This window comes from Lissotriton helveticus, chromosome 6 (genome assembly GCF_964261635.1).
Source record: "Lissotriton helveticus chromosome 6, aLisHel1.1, whole genome shotgun sequence".
In the NCBI taxonomy this organism is placed as follows: domain Eukaryota; kingdom Metazoa; phylum Chordata; class Amphibia; order Caudata; family Salamandridae; genus Lissotriton; species Lissotriton helveticus.
Window position 1 is genome coordinate 1519090260 of NC_136067.1, and position 21930 is coordinate 1519112189.

The following is a 21930-nucleotide window of genomic DNA, read 5'->3' on the forward strand; positions in this document are numbered from 1 at the left end:
ATCACCGTTATTTAGCTCACTGCCCCATCCCAGCTCAGAACCTGGCTATATGCAAATTAGTCTGTCCCTGGCCCAGTGCATCATGGGAACAGGGCAGACCAAACTACCAAGCCAATTCTTCACCAGAAAGGAGACAAGCTACCGGGGACCGGTTTCTGGCATTTCAGCCTCGTCGGCCCGGCTTGCTTGAATCCTGATGGAGCAGTGAGCAAGGGACTCATGTCTGAGTATACCCTGCCACACCTATAGTGGCCAAAAACGATTCAGAAAAGGGGGTGGTGATGAACAGAGTGTCTGAATTAAGCAGACCACTCTTACCCAGTCCAAAGATGAGGGCTTGATCCATCACCGTTATTTAGCTCACAGACTAATTTGCATATAGCCAGGTTCTGAGCTGGGATGGGGCAGTGAGCTAAATAACGGTGATGGATCAAGCCCTGATCTTTGGACTGGGTAAGAGTGGTCTGCTTAATTCAGACACTCTGTTCATCACCACCCCCTTTTCTGAATCGTTTTTGGCCACTATAGGTGTGGCAGGGTATACTCAGACATGAGTCCCTTGCTCACTGCTCCATCAGGATTCAAGCAAGCCGGGCCGACGAGGCTGAAATGCCAGAAACCGGTCCCCGGTAGCTTGTCTCCTTTCTGGTGAAGAATTGGCTTGGTAGTTTGGTCTGCCCTGTTCCCATGATGCACTGGGCCAGGGACAGACTAATTTGCATATAGCCAGGTTCTGAGCTGGGATGGGGCAGTGAGCTAAATAACGGTGATGGATCAAGCCCTGATCTTTGGACTGGGTAAGAGTGGTCTGCTTAATTCAGACACTCTGTTCATCACCACCCCCTTTTCTGAATCGTTTTTGGCCACTATAGGTGTGGCAGGGTATACTCAGACATGAGTCCCTTGCTCACTGCTCCATCAGGATTCAAGCAAGCCGGGCCGACGAGGCTGAAATGCCAGAAACCGGTCCCCGGTAGCTTGTCTCCTTTCTGGTGAAGAATTGGCTTGGTAGTTTGGTCTGCCCTCTTCCCATGACGCACTGGGCCAGGGACAGACTAATTTGCATATAGCCAGGTTCTGAGCTGGGATGGGGCAGTGAGCTAAATAACGGTGATGGATCAAGCCCTGATCTTTGGACTGGGTAAGAGTGGTCTGCTTAATTCAGACACTCTGTTCATCACCACCCCCTTTTCTGAATCGTTTTTGGCCACTATAGGTGTGGCAGGGTATACTCAGACATGAGTCCCTTGCTCACTGCTCCATCAGGATTCAAGCAAGCCGGGCCGACGAGGCTGAAATGCCAGAAACCGGTCCCCGGTAGCTTGTCTCCTTTCTGGTGAAGAATTGGCTTGGTAGTTTGGTCTGCCCTGTTCCCATGATGCACTGGGCCAAGGACAGACTAATTTGCATATAGCCAGGTTCTGAGCTGGGATGGGGCAGTGAGCTAAATAACGGTGATGGATCAAGCCCTGATCTTTGGACTGGGTAAGAGTGGTCTGCTTAATTCAGACACTCTGTTCATCACCACCCCCTTTTCTGAATCAGACATGTCTGTGGCCGCAAATATCGACTCAAAACCATCACTGGATGAGTTTGACTGATCCAATAATGAAAAAAATAATCCCCGGATTCTATGTCCTGCAGTAAAGATTTAAGCCCTGTAACATCAACTAATTTATCTCCTTTTAAGGCCAGATCAGAGTCCTTGGTACCGTCGGGGCCGATGTTTACGTCACCACTCAACAGGACCAGAGTAGAAGCGCCACCCGCATGACCCGGGAAATTGCCCACGTCATTTACAGTCTCACCCGATTCACCCACGCAAGTGGCTCCGTGCTTAGGTATCACTCCCCCATTGGAATTACTAGCATCATCGGAGTTCCAATCTCTCAGCCCCCCAGCTGCTCTATAGGTGAATCTATAGTTCTCTCAATCGCTGTCGCCGTGTCTACAAACATGTCCTGAGGATTTGGGAGAGTCTGGGGGTTTATACTTTTATTCTTCGCTTTACCCGCAGAAAAGATGGTCGGGATAATGACCTTACCCACATTAGTTTGCGTTTTCATTCCTTTTGCGCCCGACTCCTTGCTCTGCGTTTTGGGAGTACTGGCTGTAGTCGAAGGAGTTGCTGTGTTCTTTGGCCCAGTAGCAGTACAAACAATGTCCACATGAGGGCGAGTCTTCCCTCATCCAACCTTGGGAGGCATTGCGAGCACGATCCTGCCCGAGCCTCTGCAGCCACCGTAACAAGCAGGGGCCGTCAGCAAGGGCCAGCACAACTACCGGGTGAACCTCGATAAGCCTCCGCGAAGCAGGGGATGTAGCGCAGCCAAAGTTGAGGCCGCCACGCCAATCTGCATGCCGTGTCCGTAAGGTATTCCTCTATTCCGCTCCGTTCCACGAATCAATATAGCAAAGCCAGCATGGGGGTTAGAGCAGCCAGAAGCAGCATCTTGCCCTGTCAATCTCCAACCATAGAAGAAAGTCTCATGTAGTAGTAATAAGATGACAGGACATCACTAGTAGAACCAAGATGAAATTGAGAACAAAGATGCAAACATCAAGGACTTCTAGACCTTAGTAGCTGTGTTTGGGTTGTCAAACCCCTGACCATCTAAAGGAAGTTGTGAATTGTTGAAGTAAGTCCCCAATTGATGGGCACTCTACAGTGATGATTATGGTGCTGCTGGCGTGGAGAGTGATCTAGGAGAACTAGAGAGCAATGCAAATTGCCCTTGCTTCCATGTGTGGGAATCAAGTTAACCCCGAGACCATGGCTAATGTGCCTGCTAATAATATTTAGCAATATCACAAATCCTCTCTTAATGGGATCCCTTTGACTGTTGTGTGAAATTCCAAAGTCGGCCACACAATGGTGGAGGCAAAAAGTGTTACTCCAGAGTAATTTATATCTGCACCTTTGTACAAAATTATCAGTGGTTCACACAAGATCTAGAAATGTAATCTAGTGGGAGATTAGTTAATTGCCTAGAGGAAGGTATCTTGCTCTCAATTGCTCTGAATTGTTTCAGCAAATACTGAATGGCTGCTATCAACATTCAAGAGCAGCTTATCATGTAGATGTGTGTCTTCTGATCTGATGAAAACCCTGAACTATTCAAACTTCACTGGAAGAATGATATTTTCCACCAATAAGCTTACAGATTTCAAGTATGGTGCAGTCATCAGGATGTTGGTGTCCCAGTGCTACAAGAATGTCTTGTTAGAGTTAGCTTATCATATCCCAGTGATTAACATCCACAAAAGGCTGATAAGCCAGTTTTACTGACCCCATATGAGAGCAACAATAAAAATGTTGTAAATCCTGCCTGACTTGCTGTTAGACTTGGCATCTTTGGCATGATTTCTCCTGACTTTTTGCTGCTTCCTCCTGTATTTTTGATACTGTGTTGGATTTCATTGTTGCTGGCTTAGAAGCTTTGCTGATCAGTGTCAATGTGCAAGTTCTCCCTGTGTAAATTGTTATTACAAATTGTTCTCCCTGATTGACATATCTGATTTACAGGTAAGTCCCTAGTAAAGTACACTCAGTGTGTCAGGGTGTGTACATCAAATTCTACTAGTACTAGTGGGCCTGCAACACTGATTGTGCCACCCCCATGAGTAGCCCTGAAAAGGTATCTCATACCTGCCACTGCAGTGTCTGTGCTCAGTTTTAAACTGCCATATCAACCTAGCAAGTGCACCCACTTGCCAGGCACTATCCTTTCCTTTTATTACATGTAAGGCACCCCTATGGTAAGCCCAAGGTACCCCTGTGGGCAGGGTGTAGTGTATGTAAAAGGTAGGACATGTACGGGTGTGTGTGACATGTGGATAGTAAAATACAGTGTATTTCGTTTTTCACTATTGAAAGGCTATCTGCCCCAAAGGATAACATGGGAGATACTTTGTAAAATCTTACAAGTATAACTTCCCATTAGGACACGATAGGGAAATTATGTTTAGGCTCTCTGAACTCAGAATTTAATAACACATCTTTTAGTAAAGATGGTTTTTAAATTGTGAGTTGGAAAATGCCACTTTCAGAAAGTGGAAATTTTATTGTTTAAACATTTTGTGTGCCTCTGCCAGTTTGTGGATTGACTGTCTGGCTATTTTAGAGTGACAGGGGCTGGGGATTTGCAGTCACTTTAGACAGCCACAGGGGTTGAGGTATGCCTGGCCCTTCCTGGATGACTCAGAGCTGAGCTGAATGGGGCTTGGCTGCATTTAGAGTAGTGGGAGGAGTTTTTCTTGCACCTGAATAGGCCCAGTATCCCTTGCACAATGCCTTCTCCGCCCCCTGTGTTCATACTGCATCAGTGTGGATAGGTGCAGTTTGGACTAGGCTCAGAGACCATTGCTCAAAGAAGAACAAAGACAAAATGGGATATAAGTAGTGGACCTTAAACCCCAGAACTTTAGATCCCTTCTGGACTCAAGAGGAACCTTTTCCGAAGAAAAGAGCTGGAGAGCTGTGAGGAGGAGTACTGCCCCTTTAGCTGTGTGATGTGTGTGGTTGGCCCGCAGTTGCTGTTTCAGTTAAGGAAAGGACAAAGACTCAAACTTTGCTGTGAACCTGCTTCAAGAAAAATCTCCAAGGGTCTGGGGGTTCTGGCCTCATGTTCTGAAGTCTAAGGTACACAAAGACTTCACCCCAGGTCCCCTGAACTCTACTGCTGAGAGTTCTGACCTGCCAGGAGGTGCTTGTTCCAGTTTTGGGCCTCTGGAGGTTATTACTGCTGTTGAGAGCTGGAAGAACCTGAAGAATCTGAAGAAATTGACGCATCGTCCTTCTTGACGCAGTTTTTTCGACGCAGCATCGATGTGCCGGAAAAATCTCGAAGCACCACTGCCACACCGCTGCAGAGACGCCGCAACACCTGCAACTGCAAGAACAAACTCTTTGTAGGATTGCGGCTGAAGAAACCGATGCAGCACTGCTTACCACATGATCTCCAGTGCATCTTGGATTTCCACAAATCGCACCTGTGCGGCAAGTTTTCCCGACGCACCACCCGCGGACTAGTACCGTCTAGCAGTTGATGCATCACCTCCCCCTACAGTCTGGATTCGATGGATCACTTCTCCTGCAAGCAGCAGAAATGTTGCATCCCCTCCCAAAGGATTCAGGAGCTGACACATCCCGTTGTTTCTCAACGCTTCCCTTCTCGGCAGCTGTTTTGCTTTGTGAATTTTAACGCATCTACAGTTACTTTGTGTGAAATCACGCATCCATTGTTTTCTATGGCCCAAGTTGCTTTAAGCCTTCTAAAAGTCATATTCTAATTACATTTATGTTGTTTTTTTCATTTTGGTTTTGTTGAGTTTAGATAAAGATGCTTTATTTTCCTAAACTGGTGTGTTGTCCATTTTTGATGTTATCATTGTATTACTGTGCGTTTCGAGCAAAAATACTCTACACAATGCCTTTGGGATAAGCCTGTGTGCTCATGCCAAGCTACCAAGGGGGTGAGCAGGGATTATCTAGAGTGTGTATCCCCTTACCCTGACTAGAAGCAAGGGTCCCTACTTGGACAAAGGTACCTACCTGTGCCAAATAGAGACCCCAATTTCTAACACTTGCCAGCCCTAGGCAAGTCAAAAGGTAAAGCTAAGGCTCCCCTCATTCTGCTACCACCAGAGGGAAGGTTTTTAAGAGTTTTAAGAGGGTGGAGATGAACATTTTTGAACACCTAGAACCTGAGGCCTCTTTAGGAAACAGAATCATTGTTCTGTTCATAGGCAAAGTCACAAGGTGCCACTCAAAAATGTTCTAACCTCATTGGTATCCAGACCTGTGCTTGGTGAGTTGTTATTTTTAGTTAAGTGAATTTCCTCAGAAGGTGGTCTCTGATAAAGTGACTGGCTTTGGGAGTAGATCCTTTGCTTCTTTCTTAGAGATTCTGAGGAAATTTCTACCTTTTCTGGAAGGTACATGTTTTGGGCATAACATAGATTGTAGAGAGAATGCCTTCTGGGAAGTAGTGAGTGACAGCAACAGGAAGACAAAAGCCCAAAGGAATAAAAACATCCAAGGTTCTGGGTCTCAGTTTTTACAAAGTTGAAGTGTTAAATATGGATCAGGGTTATACCAAGAAAGCTGCAAGTCTGTAGCAAATCCTGCCTGGTAAGACTGGATTTAAACTAGAGCTGGGAGAATGGGTGCAGAACATGAACTCTCAGAACTAAAGCAGATCTAGGGCTGGAAAGACAGGGGCAGGGCAGAATGGAGGTTTGCGACTGCAAATCTGGAAAAAGAACAAAGGGTCCAAACACAGGAGCTAACCAGTGGAGTCTGACACCAGTGTACTATTTAGAGACCCTTTTTATACAGTTGGAACAGGAATCATCTGCACACTTGCCACTTGTCACTCAGTCTCTTGATGTCTCTGAACAATAACAGTGATAACTCTCTGTAAGTCTACATGAAAGCTGGGTGGGGCAATTATGTGCAAACCTACACACTCTCCACTGAGTTGCATCTACAAACCAATAGACTCATTGAGAGAGTCAACGAGAGAAGAAGCCGGTGGAGAAGCATGTTACTTTTAATGCTCTCTGTGTGGCCCATATAGCTTTGCACGACGTTGGACTGGAGAACTGAAAATCAAGGTTCTGTTGGTATGTTTCCAACAAAAGACTATGCTCTGCCTTTTACAAAAACATAAGGTTCCCAAAGTTCCTAAAAAGCACGCTGGGGTGGGAAACTATTTTTACTGCACACTGGAAAATCATAGAACAAGCAGCCCATGCATGAAAATATACATTCTAACCTTTTATTCTTTAGGAAAGCTGAAAATCTGTCTTTTTTGCTAATTAACCAATTTGAGTTTTCTTGCTTCTGACTGTTCGCAAGTGGCAAGACAACTCTGGGCATTTGCACAATCTATAAAACTAAACTAAACCTTAACCCCTTGAGTGCTGCGCGAATTCCGCTGCGGTGCTGAAGGTTCTAAAGAACCTATGGACCCATGACGGAACGGTACCGTCATGAGCACAGGCCAACCGACGCTCATGACGGAACCGTTCCGTCATGAGCACCGAAGGGGTTAAACAAGACCCTTAAAGGCATTACCCCCTCATGGGTCCTCCCCGTCCCAGTCCTAACAACGTGAGGCAGTCCTGCCTCCACCCAGCCAATCACAACGCCAGTATTCAAAAGTTACATAAGCCCCTCCCACCTACCGCCATGCCTGTTTTTTTTCTGCTCCGACGGCGGTCGGAACGCTGGTGCTCCCGGTTCCTGTTTCTGTTTTTCTTCAGGACGGTGCCGTGAGTGTTTCATTTGCAGTTTTATGCTTCTGCGTTATTTTTATGTTTTTCTGTTGGCATCTTGGACGTTGCTGTTCATTGATCTTTACTGATTTGTACTCTGCATGGATCCCTGGTGTCCTGCGTTTTTTGTTGGTTCTCTGCTTGTGAGTTCCTCACGTTGTTAGGACTGGGACGGGGAGGACCCATGAGGGGGTAATGTCTTATTACTTACCGGTAATCTTCATTACCCTGATTAGGGTCCTCCCCGTCCCAGTCCTGTACCCTCCCGCCCTCCCGCTGTGTTTGTGTCGGAGTCTTGTTGATAACAGGCATGGCGGTAGGTGGGAGGGGCTTATGTAACTTTTGAATACTGGCGTTGTGATTGGCTGGGTGGAGGCAGGACTGCCTCACGTTGTTAGGACTGGGACGGGGAGGACCCTAATCGGGGTAATGAAGATTACCGGTAAGTAATAAGACATTACTGGGGTACTGGATAAGTTCCACAGGAGGAATATTCTGTTATCTGGATTAGTGTTTCTGAGATGCCACAGAATTGAATAGGTTTTAGTCCTCTCTCAGGATTCTGCTGAGCCATCCTATTAACCCCTTCGGTGCTGATGACGGAACCTCTCCGTCATCAGCCGCGGTCGCGCTGTGCTGATGACGGAGCGGTTCCGTCATGGCCCGCCCAGCTCGATAGAACGCTCATGCGCGGCGCGAATTCCGCGCCTGCGCTGAGGGTTCTATTGAGCGGGGCGGGCCGTGACGGAACTGCTCCGTCACGAGCACAGCTCAACCGACGCTGGTGACGGAGCGGTTCCGTCACCAGCATGCGCCCGCCGCGCGGCCGCTCAAAACCCGTAGCACTGCGGCGGAATAGCCGCCGCAGTGAAGGTGTTAAAGAAACTGATTCTTGGAGAACGAGGGATAGGTAAACAATCCCAGAGCACTTCCACTTGACACAGTGAAATATGTGAGGCTCTCATGGGAAAAGAGGGTTCTTGGGGAGATTACCTTCAGTGAGATGCTCAGAATTTAGTATGGTTTAGCCTCTTCGAAATTCTGTTCAGACACCTAGTTAGAGGACCTCTGGAGTTTTGTGTGAGGAGTTTTAGCACTTCAATGTGACAAAGTCTATTATGTAGTGAGTCTCGGGTTAAAGATGGTCCAGTCCATGAAAAGGCCTGAAAATCACTCTGAATTGATTCACCTGAAAATCACTCTGAATTGATTCAGCTGTGATTCAATTAGGGCAATATGACTGAATATAAGCTACAACATATTGTCTGATTTTGTTTGTGAAGCCCACAGGCCTTCAAGACTAATTGCTTTCATCTTTAACAGTAGTGTCAGCAAAGTGGAAGCCTATGGAACCTGAAACTGTGATGCAACCCTACAGAGTTCTGCAAGTCAAACACTTTAAAAGTCAATTGGACAAGACTTATAAGGTGATGATAATGGTGACAGTTAACGGTGACAGATTGAGCTGAGGAAGAGTAAAGTGAGTGCATCAACAATATAGTGTACAATAGTGAGAATGAGGCTCTAAGGAAAGAGAATTTTCATTAACAATATAACCTGAAGAGCAAGTGTAAGACATCTGGCGATTGTTAGAAGAGTTCCCTGATTTATTTTTCTGCCTGGTTTACCAATAACACAGATAAATAATGTAGCATTCCTCTTAATAACTAGATTCATTAGTTATCAGAAAATGCAGGGGCAGTTATTAAGTATGAAGTGTCCAGGATGTAAATGTTTCTTTTTCTTGTACCGTGCACACTGCATAACTTAATTTCTGCTGGGGGCGTTTGAATCCGCCGATAGCCAGTCCTGGTGTTCGGTTCAGAAGTTCCTTTGAAACAATGTGACGTTTGGTGAATGTGGCTGTTTTAGCTAGCAATGTACCGTTGTTGGTGGTTACAAATGGAGATAAAGATCAGATTACCGGCAACTGAGCTATGGTCTGAACAATGTCCGAGGTCCAAAACCCTTTCTTGGACTCATTCATGTGGCAGCCTCTTTGAGACAAAATTGCTACAGCACTGAAAATATGTAAACTAATACCTAAGACAAATGTTAGTGTTCCACAGTGAATATTCAAGGAGATAGCTCTGTCAATGTCTTCCACATATAATATACCAACCAAGACCTTGTATCTGGGTTTATCGGAAATTCTGGATTTCGTGGTATTTACTGTGCCCAGTAAATACTGGGTGTGCTTATACCTCACTCTAGTTTACATTTCAGCAGATCCAACTAGCAGGATTTTAGCAGGGAAAAACAGTACGGTATTTACTGTGACATGCAGATTTTGGTAATGTAAGTTCACAAGTCTGCATGTTATATCCATAAACTCTGAATATGTGTTATTTAGTGCACATGATAAACTCCGACCCTCGGGGAGTCTGATTTTACCTGGTGGGATAAACAGCACCTACTCCTCTGACAAACTCGGAGCCAGGGCCCAAGTGTCTTCAGTTTAGCGTTGGAATAGTCAGGTTCTCTTTAGGTCTGGGAATTACAGTTTTAGCATTTTTTCATATATTTTGACCACAGTACGCCATGTCATAATAATTATACACAAACAAATGGGCAAAAAGTCAGCTCTACCATGTTCCTTTCTGTACATTTTATATCACTCACCATTCAGTTGTGATGTATGTTTTTCCTTGTTTAGTGCACAAATCGGCAAAGTGAAGGATCCCATCTGATGGACTTGACAGGGCAAGATTGGCATTGGGAATGTCGGGCAAACCCTTGGAAGGATGGGAGCATGGGGATTGTAGCTAAGACCTCTCTCGCACCTCAGACTGAAGTTTCCTGGGGATTGTTGCAGGGCTGGACTGGCCGGAGCAGGCATCAGGCATTTTCCCGGTGGGCCAGAAGGGTGAAGGCCGGTTGTGGAGCGGTGTGGGCTGTTTTTGTTATTGGGGCTCAGTTTTGCAGCAGTGCTGCAATATCGGCCCCCTGTTACAAAAGTAGCAGCAGTGCTTCCCACCAGCACTTCTCCCCCTCCTCCCAGGCCGGTCGGACGAAATTGCCAGGGCTGGTTTGCGTTCTCAGTCCGGCCTTGCATTGTTGCAGTAGAGCTGCCCTTACGCCTGCAGTGCCTCACTTTTAAAATGGGAAAAAGTGACGTACCAGGGGCAAAAGGGGCTTGTAAATAAGCCCCTAAGCCTTTATATCTCTGTTAACATAATGCTCTCACACAGCTACAGTACAGGGGGCTGCACCAGATGGAATCGACAACCAGGCTTCACCTGTCCTGTCAATTATGATGCAGACAACTCACTCATACACTATTTTTCAGCTCAGTTTGATCTGTGTGCACTGTGTGTGCATATATGTAGGACCTCCTGCAGAGATGAAGAAGATGAGTGAGCTCCATTTTTGTTGCACGTCAGCAGGGCCAGACTGGGGACAGAAACCAGCCCTGGCACACTGCTCAGCTGGCCCCCCTGGGAGGGAAAGGGGGGTGGGGCCACGCTGTTTGCTAGGGCCGGTTTAGGCCGATTCACAGGGGGCCGATATTGACGACCCCAGTAACAAAACCGGCCCCCCAGGTGCCCAAAACCGGCCACCGGGGGAATACCCGGTGCCCACTACAGCCAGTCCGGCCCTGCACGTCAGCATTCACTGATTTTTTCTGAATCACGGTGTAAATCTGAGGAAGTATTGAGAATGAGTTAATTATCATGTAAAAACAAACATATGTTTACTGACTGAAAGGGAAAACTAAGAATGCAATAGAAATTCTGAGTAATGTTGCAAATCTGAACGTGCACCAGGAATTAATGAGCGGTGGTGCAATTGCGGTCCTTTAGCCAAGACTTCTAAGTGACTGCACAAATTTGGGCAGCGCTCAAGATACCTGAGTTCAAAACAAAACATGCATTCAGATCAATGAATAGGCTGCAAATGTGAGCGTTCACTAAGGACTAGTAAATAAACAGGGACATTAAAATATCAATGTTACTGGGTAGTGGGGAAAATCTAAACATGCAGTTTGGAATAATGAGTTAGTGAGCAAATCTGAACTTCCACCAAGGATTATTGGTGATGGGGCCATCAACCTTGCATAATGGTGGTAAATATTGGGCATTATTTGCACAATCGAGCATATCGATATGTATTTCTTTCACTGGCAGAATAGTAGTAATTCATATTTTGTCAGCACTCTTGACAGAATAGTGCCTAGCCCTGGTATGCTTGCACTGATATAACAGTGGTGCTGAGCTCTAAAGTAATGCGTGCAAGGGCATTGTTAAACCTGGCACCATTGGCGTGCATCTCCCTTCCATTTTTTGCTGTTGCCTCTTATGTTTTTGCTGGTTTTAGATGCTTTTGGGCACTGTGCCACTGCTGTTCAGTACCACAGTGCAAGTGTTCCCTATGGTAAATTGATGTATGGATTAGTGACGCCATGATTGGCTTGTTTGGTTTACTGTCAGACCCTAGTACAGTGCACAGTGTGTGCCCAGGGCTTGTAAATCAAAAACTGCTGGTGGGCTTGCAGCACTAATTGTGCCACCCACCGGAGCAGATTATAAAGTGTGTCTCAGGTCTGCAATTGCAGGGCCTGTGTGCAGTCTGGTACTGCCATGTTGACTGGGAAAGTGCACCCACTTGCCAGTCCCTAAACATTCCCTGTTATACATATTAGTCACCCATAAGGTAGGCTCAAGGGCAGGGTAAAATGTAAATCCAGTATTTGTAAAGCGCACAGCTACCCGGAGGCATTAAGCAAGCTATTGCCCAGAGTCGCATGGTGCTGGGCTGACCTGCCGCCGATGCCGGGTATCAAACCTTGAGCCCCAGCGGACGGTGTCATTCGCCCTGGCCGCAGCGCCAAACCTCTTCCACTGCATTGTAGGGAAACGGTAGGACATGCCCTGATGTGTGTGGCATGTCCTGATAGTGAATTACAGCCATTTTCGTTTTTCACTACCTGTTCCCCATAGGCCAGAATGGCCAGTTTGATTATAACATCTTATATTCCTAACTGACTCAGGGAACTAGGTCGAAATTCGAGTTTAGAATGCCTGAACTCAGAATGATAGAATACATGTTTAAGTGAAGTTGGTTTTACCTTTCTGTGTTTGAAAATACCACTTTTAGAAAGTAGGTATTTTTTTGTATAACTATCCAAGCCTGCCTCTTCTGGATTGTATATTACTTGTCTGGAGTTTGAGTGACAGGGGCTTGGGGATTCCAGGAGACAGGGTGAATCAGCACAGGACTGAATAGAGAGATCTGCATGTAGATGGGTGGAAGGAGTTGCACCTGGGATCTGAATAGGGCTGTGCCTTCCCTCCACAATGCTGGCTCCACCTCCTGTGGTGTGTCTGATGTCCCTGGCCTACACTGTGAAAGGAAAGAAGGAGTCTTGTCAAAATAGTGCTCCAGGACTGACCAGAACTGGTTTGGACTAGGTAAAGGCCTCTCTGCCTTCAGAGAACAAAGGATTTCGTTGTATAAAAGAGGGGACCCAGACCCCAGAACTTTAGATCACTTCTGGGAATCAAGACAAACCTTTGCTGAGGAGAAGAACCAGGAAGCTGAAGGAGGAGACTAACCCTGTGCTGTGTGTTTGGAGGTTGGCCTGCAGTGGTTGCTTCATTGCCAAAGAAAGGAGAAGAGGACTGAGTGTGCTTTTAATCAACTTGATGAAGAATCTCCAAGGGCTTGAACTAGAGCTTACCTCCTGCCTGAAGTCTCAGGGATACATGACTTCACCAACCAGCTCCCCTCTGAATTCCCTTGCTGGGAATTGAAGTGCCTGCTGTTGTGCTAAGCCTTCTGAGAGACTGCGTGTCGCTGGGAGCTGGAAGCTGGAAGCGCGACACAATGGCGAGAAGCGTGTCACCGCCGCAGCAGCTGTAGTCGCATCTCCGAAGAAGCGAGCCGCCGCTGCCATCATCGCATCGCGGAAGCACGGCGCATCACCGGAGAAGCGGGACGCCGCCACAGAGGTTGCCGTTGCATCTCCGGAGAAGCGTGTCACAGGGCCTGTTGCGGCTCCAAAGATCATCGAGTCGCAGCACGGCTGTTGGGCGTGCACGCATTGCATCAACGTTGTCACACCGTGAGCAAGCCTCCATTTTGTCGCATTGTACCGGAGAGCAGTAAGAAACCGACGCATCACCTCCCCACACAGTACGGAAGCGAGCATCAACTCCCCTACGCAGCAGTAAGCAACCGCCACATCCACTCCCCTGAGTGTAAGGAACCGACGCATCACCTTCCCTGCGACCCCTTTGTTTTCTTTGCGTTACGCATCAAAGGTACATTGAGAGTAAAGTGTTGCATTTACAATTTGAGAGACCTGAGCTATTTTATACTATTTTAGAGTCTATTTTTGAGTACAGTATTGTGGGTTTTTGTCGTTTGGTCTTGTGTTAAGTCTATATAAAAATACTTCTTATATAATACAACCTCTGTGGTGTCAATCTGCAGTGTTGTCAGTGTATTACTGTATGTGTTCACAAATGCTTTACACACTGCCTCTGAGATAAGCCTGCCTGCTCGTGCCAAGCTACCAAGGGGCTGAGCAGGGGTTGTTTTAGGAGTGTAGCCCCTTACCCTGACTAGATGCAAGGGCCCCTGGGCCCGATTCACAGAACTAACTTAAGACAAAATACTAAATGTACTACTTTTGGTATTCACAGAAGGCATTTAGTAGTTGTAAAGTTAGGATTTTGTCTTAAGTTTGACTTAAGACAAACTTAAGACAGACTTATGACAGACTTAAGACAAACTTAAGACAAACTTTAGACAGATTTAAGACAGACTTAAGACAGACTTAAGACAGACTTAAGTTAGGATTTTGTCTTAAGTCTGTCTTAAGTCTGTCTTAAGTTGGTCTTAAATCTGTCTTAACTCTGTCTTAAGTCTGTCTTAAGTCTGTCTTAAGTTTGTCTTAAGTCAAACTTAAGTCAAACATAAGACAAAATCCTAACTTTACTACTACTAAATGCCTTCTGTGAATTCCAAAAGTAGTAAGTTTGGGATTTTGTCTTAAGTTAGTTCTGTGAATTGGCCCCACAGTTTGGTCAAAGGTACCTACCTCTGCCAACTAGGGACCCCCAAATCTAACAATATAAAATATAGATAAAATCTTGGCATATTTATAAAATTGTTACTTTTCCTGCCTGTCATCTCAGCCTGTAACACTGGTATCACCTTTCTGGACTCACCCAGGCACTCACTCGTCCTCCATTCGTCCAGTCGTCCATCAACTCAGCCATTCCTCATGCATGGACCCATCTTTAAAACCAACAATTCACTTGCCAGCCTATTTTTTTACCAATTCAATCAGTTATTTGCTCTTTCATCAAACCATTGACTCATTCTACATTCACACTCTCAACCGTCCACACAAATATATGATGTAACAACACATGCAATCACAACGCATGCTTTTACAACGCAGTCTTTACATCGCAACTTCCATTACATTGCATGTTTTTACAACGCATTCCATTACAACACATACCATTACAATGCATAATACTTTTAGGGCAACAGTAGGGTAAGTGTTGGATTGTGTAGGGGTAAAAATTACTATTCCCACTCCAGTGAGTGTAACAGTAGGGTAAGTATTGGATAGTGTAGGGGTAAAAATTACTAAGTGTTGGATAGGGTAGGGGTAAAAATGACTATTCCCACCCCAGTGAGTGCAACAGTAGGGAAAGTATTGCATAGTGGAGGGGTAAAAATGACTATTTCCATGTACCCTAAAACCCATACTCACCCTAATACTAAAAACAAATGCCATTACTTACCTTATAATGTGTTGTAATGGTATGCGTTGTAATGGCATGCGTTGTAGTAACATGCAATGTAATGGCGTGCATTGTAATGCCATGCGATGTAAAGGCAGTTGCGTTGAAACAGTTACAATTGTAAAGGTAGGTCATTGTAATTAATGTGTTGTAGTGGATGTTTCCCGTCCACACAACCACACAAACTAATTCGCCAATGAATGGAGAAGCACTTTCACTTTCAAATAGACAGACCTTTTGGTTTTTCCAATGCTTGTTTAAAAGGGAAGGGGGGTTATATTTGTGATTGTTTGACTTGAGTTGGTAAGCATTTGATCCTGATGTAATATGGGTGTAGTTAGGGACTGACTGAAGAATCTTACAAACGTTTATAATGTTATGATATTTTTCATAATGACTTTAGGCCCAATTCCACCATACTATCATAAACGTTTGGGGAAAGTTTTTGCTCTCCACCCGAAAGTACGTTTTCTCTTTTTGGGAATTCACTGACATTCCCAGTAGTACGCCTGGAGAGCTGTGCCACGCCCAAGGTTTCAGGTGAAAGGCCTAGAATGTCACATGACTGTTTCAGTGGGCTTCTATTACTGCTGTGCAGATTTCTACAAAGCATAGAATTCAACACCTACTCAGCGCCTGGATACCCTCATGAGTGACAAGCAGCGCTCTGCAAATCTACTTTACAGTACATACCACTACAAGGGAATCAGATTTCAAGCACTGCCTTGTCCACAGAGACCATTCATTGATGTCATTGTGTCATAAGTGGTGTAGAAAATAATACGCAAAAGGTTGTATTACATAACTGACAATGATGAAGAGACAACATCACACTGTAACTAATCCTGCTATATATTTGTTCGGTGCTTATATGGAAGCTGTGCATGAAATCACACATACAACTGCAATGTGAAGCATACATGTTTTTTTCCTGCAAGGATCGGCGACATCTAGGGCACACGATAATGTGGTACATCACATGAATTCTACCTCCCTCTCCTCTCTCCTGAGTGTTGGGCTTCTGCACACCTGTATGGTATGTGCCCATGTCTGAAGGTTATTGGTGTGTGGTGGCTACATGCCGGGTGTGATTTTAGTGAGGGTCGTGGGTAAATTACTTTGCACAGGCAAGTGTTGCAGTTTTTTTCAACCCCTTCTGTGATGCCTGGCCTGAGTCCATATATTTGCTCCCCTCTTTCTCAGCCTATCGGTCTGGTCTCTCTTTGCGATTTACCCTTCTGTTTTGCTTCATGTTAAAACTTGTTTTACGGTATACAGACTTTTCTGAAGGTATTTTACATTTTCGTGACATTTTTTTTCTTTGTCTGCTAGTTTTCGCCAAATCCTTGTACTCTCGTTATAAATTGTTGTCTATGCGTGTGGTGTGTTTAATTTCATAGGCCAGTGCTTCCAGCTCATCTGCGCCGATTATTACTTTTTGTTGTTTTTCGAGTTATCTTATTACTTGTCTTATTTGATGAAACATCTGGTGGATTCTTAACTAACGGGTTTATGTTCAATCATGGTAATGCTGGTGCTGGTATAAAGACACCTATATTTTTCCAAATGTCAGCAAATCCGACAAAGTGCGTAAATCCTGAGGGAGCTTGTTCCAGTGAGTGGAGGCAAAAAAGTTAAAATAAAGGCCACCCATCCAGGACTTTTTTTATTCTCTTGCAAGATATCAATGCCTTAGTGGATGACCTGAGGTTCCATATAGGTTTTGGAAAATTGACTTCGTTCAACAGTAATGTAGGGCAGTTTCCATAAAGTGCTCTGTGAGTATGACATATTAAATTAAAAATGGCTCGGTTATGGACCGTAAGCGAATACATGACGTTGCAAAGCATGCCTTACAACGCATGCCTTTACAACGCGGACAGTATAATGACCACGTTGTTGCCATGTGTACCGTTACAACGCAAGTCCTTACAATGACTTGCTGTAGGGGGCGCTGCAGTTTGGAATAGTATAATTTACTATTCCAACTCCAGGGTGTGCAACAGTAGGGAAGGTGTTGGATTGCAAATCCAACACCTAAAGCCCCCTACAGCAAGTCGTTGTAATGACTTGCGTTGTAATGGTATGCGTGGTAACAACGCTGTTGTTGTACTGACTGTATTGTAATGGCACCGCGTTGTACCGACATCGTTGTAAACGCTGTTTCCCACCGTAAGCCCATGGAGCTGTTCAAGGCAGGCCGATGATGAGCCCCTTTTACTTTTATTAAAAATAGGTTTAGCAGCTATGTTTTGAATAGTCTGAAGCCATGTAAACAAAAACTCATCATTGCCTCCATACAATGTGACACCTGTGGGTCCCTCTGTGACTTCCTGGTCACAGAAAGGATGGCTCCCACAGTAAACAAACTGTTTGTTTTGTTGCTACTGGTGTCCTTTGTAGTGGTGCTGCTTCTTCAGTAGATAGTACAAGTGCCTTTGGCTACTATGGAAGAAAGGACAATGTCCTTCACCATTTTTAGTTGGGGGTTAAAAATACAACAATAATTGGGGTGGCATGGGCCACTCAGTCTCCTAGCCCTTGATGCCATTGTACCATTGGGAGCAAACCCTGTGCATCACCCAGTTTATGATTTGTTCTCTACATTTCCTCCACAGTGCCTGTATGCTTAGGTGTAGCTTTTGGATTGCTACCGTTAAACTGCTGTTTGAGGTGTAGCTCCTGATGATGAAATGTGTTCCTCTCAGTGATGCTTTTCCTGCTGTGCGCTTACATTTAGAATGCTATGGAAAGTGTCTGCTGTGTTGAAGACACAGCAGTGTTTTTCAGGGAGTGGTGCAAATTTGCTAGCATTTTCCAATTGGCCGTGTCATTTATGTAGAAGGATTTGATTTCTGACAAATATATTACAGCGGCCGTATAGTTTTACTACTACTGCTGTTAGTACGTCACAAGCCAGTGCTTAATTTGTAAAAGATTAAGTGCTGGGACCCAGTGCTCTGCTAAGAAGCCAGCGGCTGGCACCATTAAATATCGGCGTGCCAAATACCAAGGCTGCATGGTCTTGGATCCACCTCATTCCTCTTTAATCCACTGCTAGACACTCCCTGTGACTTTATCTTGTGCTTGAAGTTTCCTCTTTTTTCCATTTGTGAAGGGTTTTCTGTCTTTCTTTTCCTCCTTCTTTCCCGTTTGTGTGTTTTTCCCTCTGTTGCTCTGGGTCAACGTCTGAATAAGAAAAATAAGTGCCAGTTCCCAAAAGTTAGTGCCAGAGACACACCTACTCAAATTAAGCACTAGGCTCAACAAGCAATTAAACGTTTACGAGCAACTACTTGATATTGTACGTTGATTGGATCCTAATTTCTTCATACTGAAGCACGGTATAGCAAGTAGTTTCTTGATATTTGGGAAAAAAAGAAACGTAATATATTGTAATGTATTGTTCTTACTAGTAATAGTAATAGAGTGATTATTTAGCCAAGGTACAACACTCCTATTTTGATTATGTTCTGTGTGTGCATGGCGTCCTGTCTCATTACCACCTCGTACCATGTCTGTTCCCCCCTTGGAATGTCATTGCGCGTTGCTGAATACGAGATCCCTGGCGCGTCATTCGGCGGAGATCTGGGACCTTGCGTTGGTGGAGTGGTGATGCTGAGTGAGTTGACGGGAAATTCTTCGGTGGCCTTGATCCTGCTGCAAGAGGGGCGATGATGGCGGTGGTGTATGGTGGCCATGGTGAAGATGTGATATATACAATGATGGTCGGTCCAGGAAAGTCCATGGTGTGGCTGTAGTTGAAGTTTCCGCTGGCGGAGGAGACATGCTCGACCATGTGTCCTGCTATGTGGCTTCATGCTCTGACTAGCTGCTTGAGTCTGATGTTGGCAAGCTACTCCAGGAAGGGGTGGTGTTCTGGTCACTGGGGTTGTCCAGGTGGAACTAGAGCTCACTGAGTAGGATGTCATTGGTGGATGGGAGAGCCTGCGGTGCAATGAGGTCTACAATGGTATCGGAGAATGGGGATCCATGACCCGGAGGACCTGCAGATGGGGGTGCCGCAGAGGATGGGCTTGGGGTTGGTCCGGTTCTGGAAGTTGAGGTGTTCCATGCTCACCGTTGGGTCATTAGAGTGCATGGTCAGTCAGAGTGTGCTTCTGTAGGTGATGGCAATGCCTCCTCCTGTACGGTGGGGGTGGTCCTTGCGGGTGATTTAGAAAGCCATCAGTTATGGCGATGGGGATGTCCGGTCCGGAGCAGATGTTGGTCCTGGCAGGCGATGTGGCATACCCAGTTGATTGTGAAGAGGGTGCTGGCGTCGTTGTGGTGGAGTGTTCGAGTGGAAGGGTCCTTGGTGCTGAGCGCGGTCCAGGGGCAGACGGACGCAGATGGGCTTGCCTATGGCTTACCTTTGGCACAGGAGACGTCCATTACAACACAGGCATTACATCATAATGCCTGTACAACGCAACTTCAACAACGCAGGTGCCTTTACATTGCATGCCATTCCAACACATTGTGAGGTTAGCAATGGAGATTTTAAAGTTTCATGGTAGGTATGGGTTTCTGGGGTCAAATATGAAATTTGGGGTGTATTATGGGGTCAAATATGAAATTTGGGGGGTGTTTTGGGGCAAATATGAATTTTAGGGTGTGCTTTGGGGGTCAGAAATGAATTACAGGGTGTGTTTTGGGGGGGGTCAAAGATGATTTTTAGAGTTCAGGGTGTGTTTTGAGGTGCAAGGGTTAGTTTTAGGGTTGCATTCACTGAAGTGGGAACAGTAATTTTTTTATCTCCGTTATCCAGCACTTTCCTACTGTTGCAATATGCATAGTATTAGTAAGCATTATAATGGAATGTGATGTAATGGTATGCTTTTTAACATCATATATACCTTTGACACACCAGTGGTACGCCCACTGCGCATGGGTGCACAGCGGTCACCATTGAGAAGTGCTGCGGGGGAGGCTGGACAGCTGGAAGGTGGGAAATGCTGGAAAAGACACTGGATGGGGAGGGATATGGGGTGGGTGTTGTAAATATTTTAATGAGGTAAATCTTACCTCAAGTCTGGGTCCCGTGTCTTCTTTGCTTCTGTTCTCCTGAGTCTGCTTCCAGGAACAGGAAGTGGACAGGCAGGTTCCCTCCCCTAAGCCAATCACAATGCTATAATGGAGCGTTGGGATTGTTCTTGAGCGCCTTGACAAGGCGTTCAGCCAGGGGCTCGAGGGGTGGGCATGTTCTCCATGCAGGCTGTAATGCAGACTGCATTGAGAACAGGGAAGTGGGAATGACTGCTTTTGGCGGTCTGAGCGGGCTGACCAAACATTCATTGCGCACTTGAGTGGGCATACCACTCTGACCCTGCCCTGCCCTGCTCTGTGAGTGGAGCAGCCCTACCCACCCTCCCACCCGCAAAGGAAACATAGCACGATTACATCAGAAAGTTATCATCATGTGATGATTTTTTCTCTTATTGCGCTGCTTGAAAGCAGTGGAGTGATGCTGTTCCTTAATTGCGGATGAGCCGCCACTAGGAGTGTGTCACATCAGGTGCTAGGCCTGGATGACTCAACCCCCGGGCCTCCTCTGCTACGCATCCCACCTTCTCCTTACCTGGACATTGACACTGTGGTGCAATCAGCTGCACTCTCTCTAAATATGTGACTCAGCCAGGAGGAGCCTCAGCCAAGTGGGATTACACAAGCCTGGGTACAGGAGCTGCCAGCAAGTCCGCTGGGGAACCTCCTGATGCAGGTGATGCAGCAGGCCCCCCTAGTTGTGAAGTTGCAGCGCTCCTGCCACACAAGTTCGGCGCAGCTCAGGGGTATCACCCTCCACAGGATTCAGAGAGGCACCGCCCACCGTTGATAATCCCCTCTGTGCACCCCGGTGTAGTGGTGGATCGTGGTATGAGGTGCAGTCCTTCCTACGTGGTGCGCAGGAGAGCCTCTACCATTCACAGATCCATGGGGCCCAAGGCGGTCTTCTCACACTGGTCTGCAAAGTGTTTCCATGTAACCTGCTAGACTTCACCACCAGATAAGGGCGATCGCCGCGCCTCAATGTCTGCCGCCACAGCTCAACTCCACAGCACCTCTGCATCCCCATCAAGGCTCCAGACGCAGGTCCAGCGAGGCATCCAGGCTCCAGACGCAGGACCAGTGAGGCATCGATGCTCCAGACGCAGGACCAGTGAGGCCTTTGGGCTCCAGGGACTGTCCACACTTTCAAGGTTTTGGATGCCATGGTGTTGCAAAGAGTGCGCAATGAGAAGTCATGCATCACTGGTGTTGCACCGCGATGCACCTTTTCGTGGATGTTGCCCTGCATTTCCTTTCCCCCTGGGACTCTGGCTGGTCATCCTGGATGTTGGGGGGCTTGAGGGGGTTGCTGATCTGTGCTATACTTGGCCCTGGCTGCTCCTTTCTGCATTCCATTCTGTTTTTGCCAATTTTTCATTGGAGTTCGACTTATAGGCTACTTTTGCCTATAGATGAAAAAAAACCTCATGTTGGGCTGACTATCGTGCATTTTTTTGTGGCTAATGGGCCTTTCGTTAACGCTGCCCGATAACGCTGGAATTCCTTTCACAATCATGCTAATGTTACTGGCAGTTTTCACCGCTGTTCCCTGAAACTATCGCCATGTAGCGACGTCTTGTAAATACGTCGCTAACAAGGCAATAGTTTTCCGCAGTACACGGCGGTGAGAAAACTACTACTAACTAGCATTAGCGGTAGTTATCACCAGTCCTTGTACATATGGCCCAACGAGTCTCTTTGAAGTTACATCACAGCCAGTGAAGGGTGGTACTGCTGCAGAGTTAAGGAAAATGGAAAGCCCGATAGAGACCCTTCTCAATGCCTGCTTTTAAGAAATGCTGCGGGACCCGGCCTTCTTAATGCCCTGGTTTTAGGG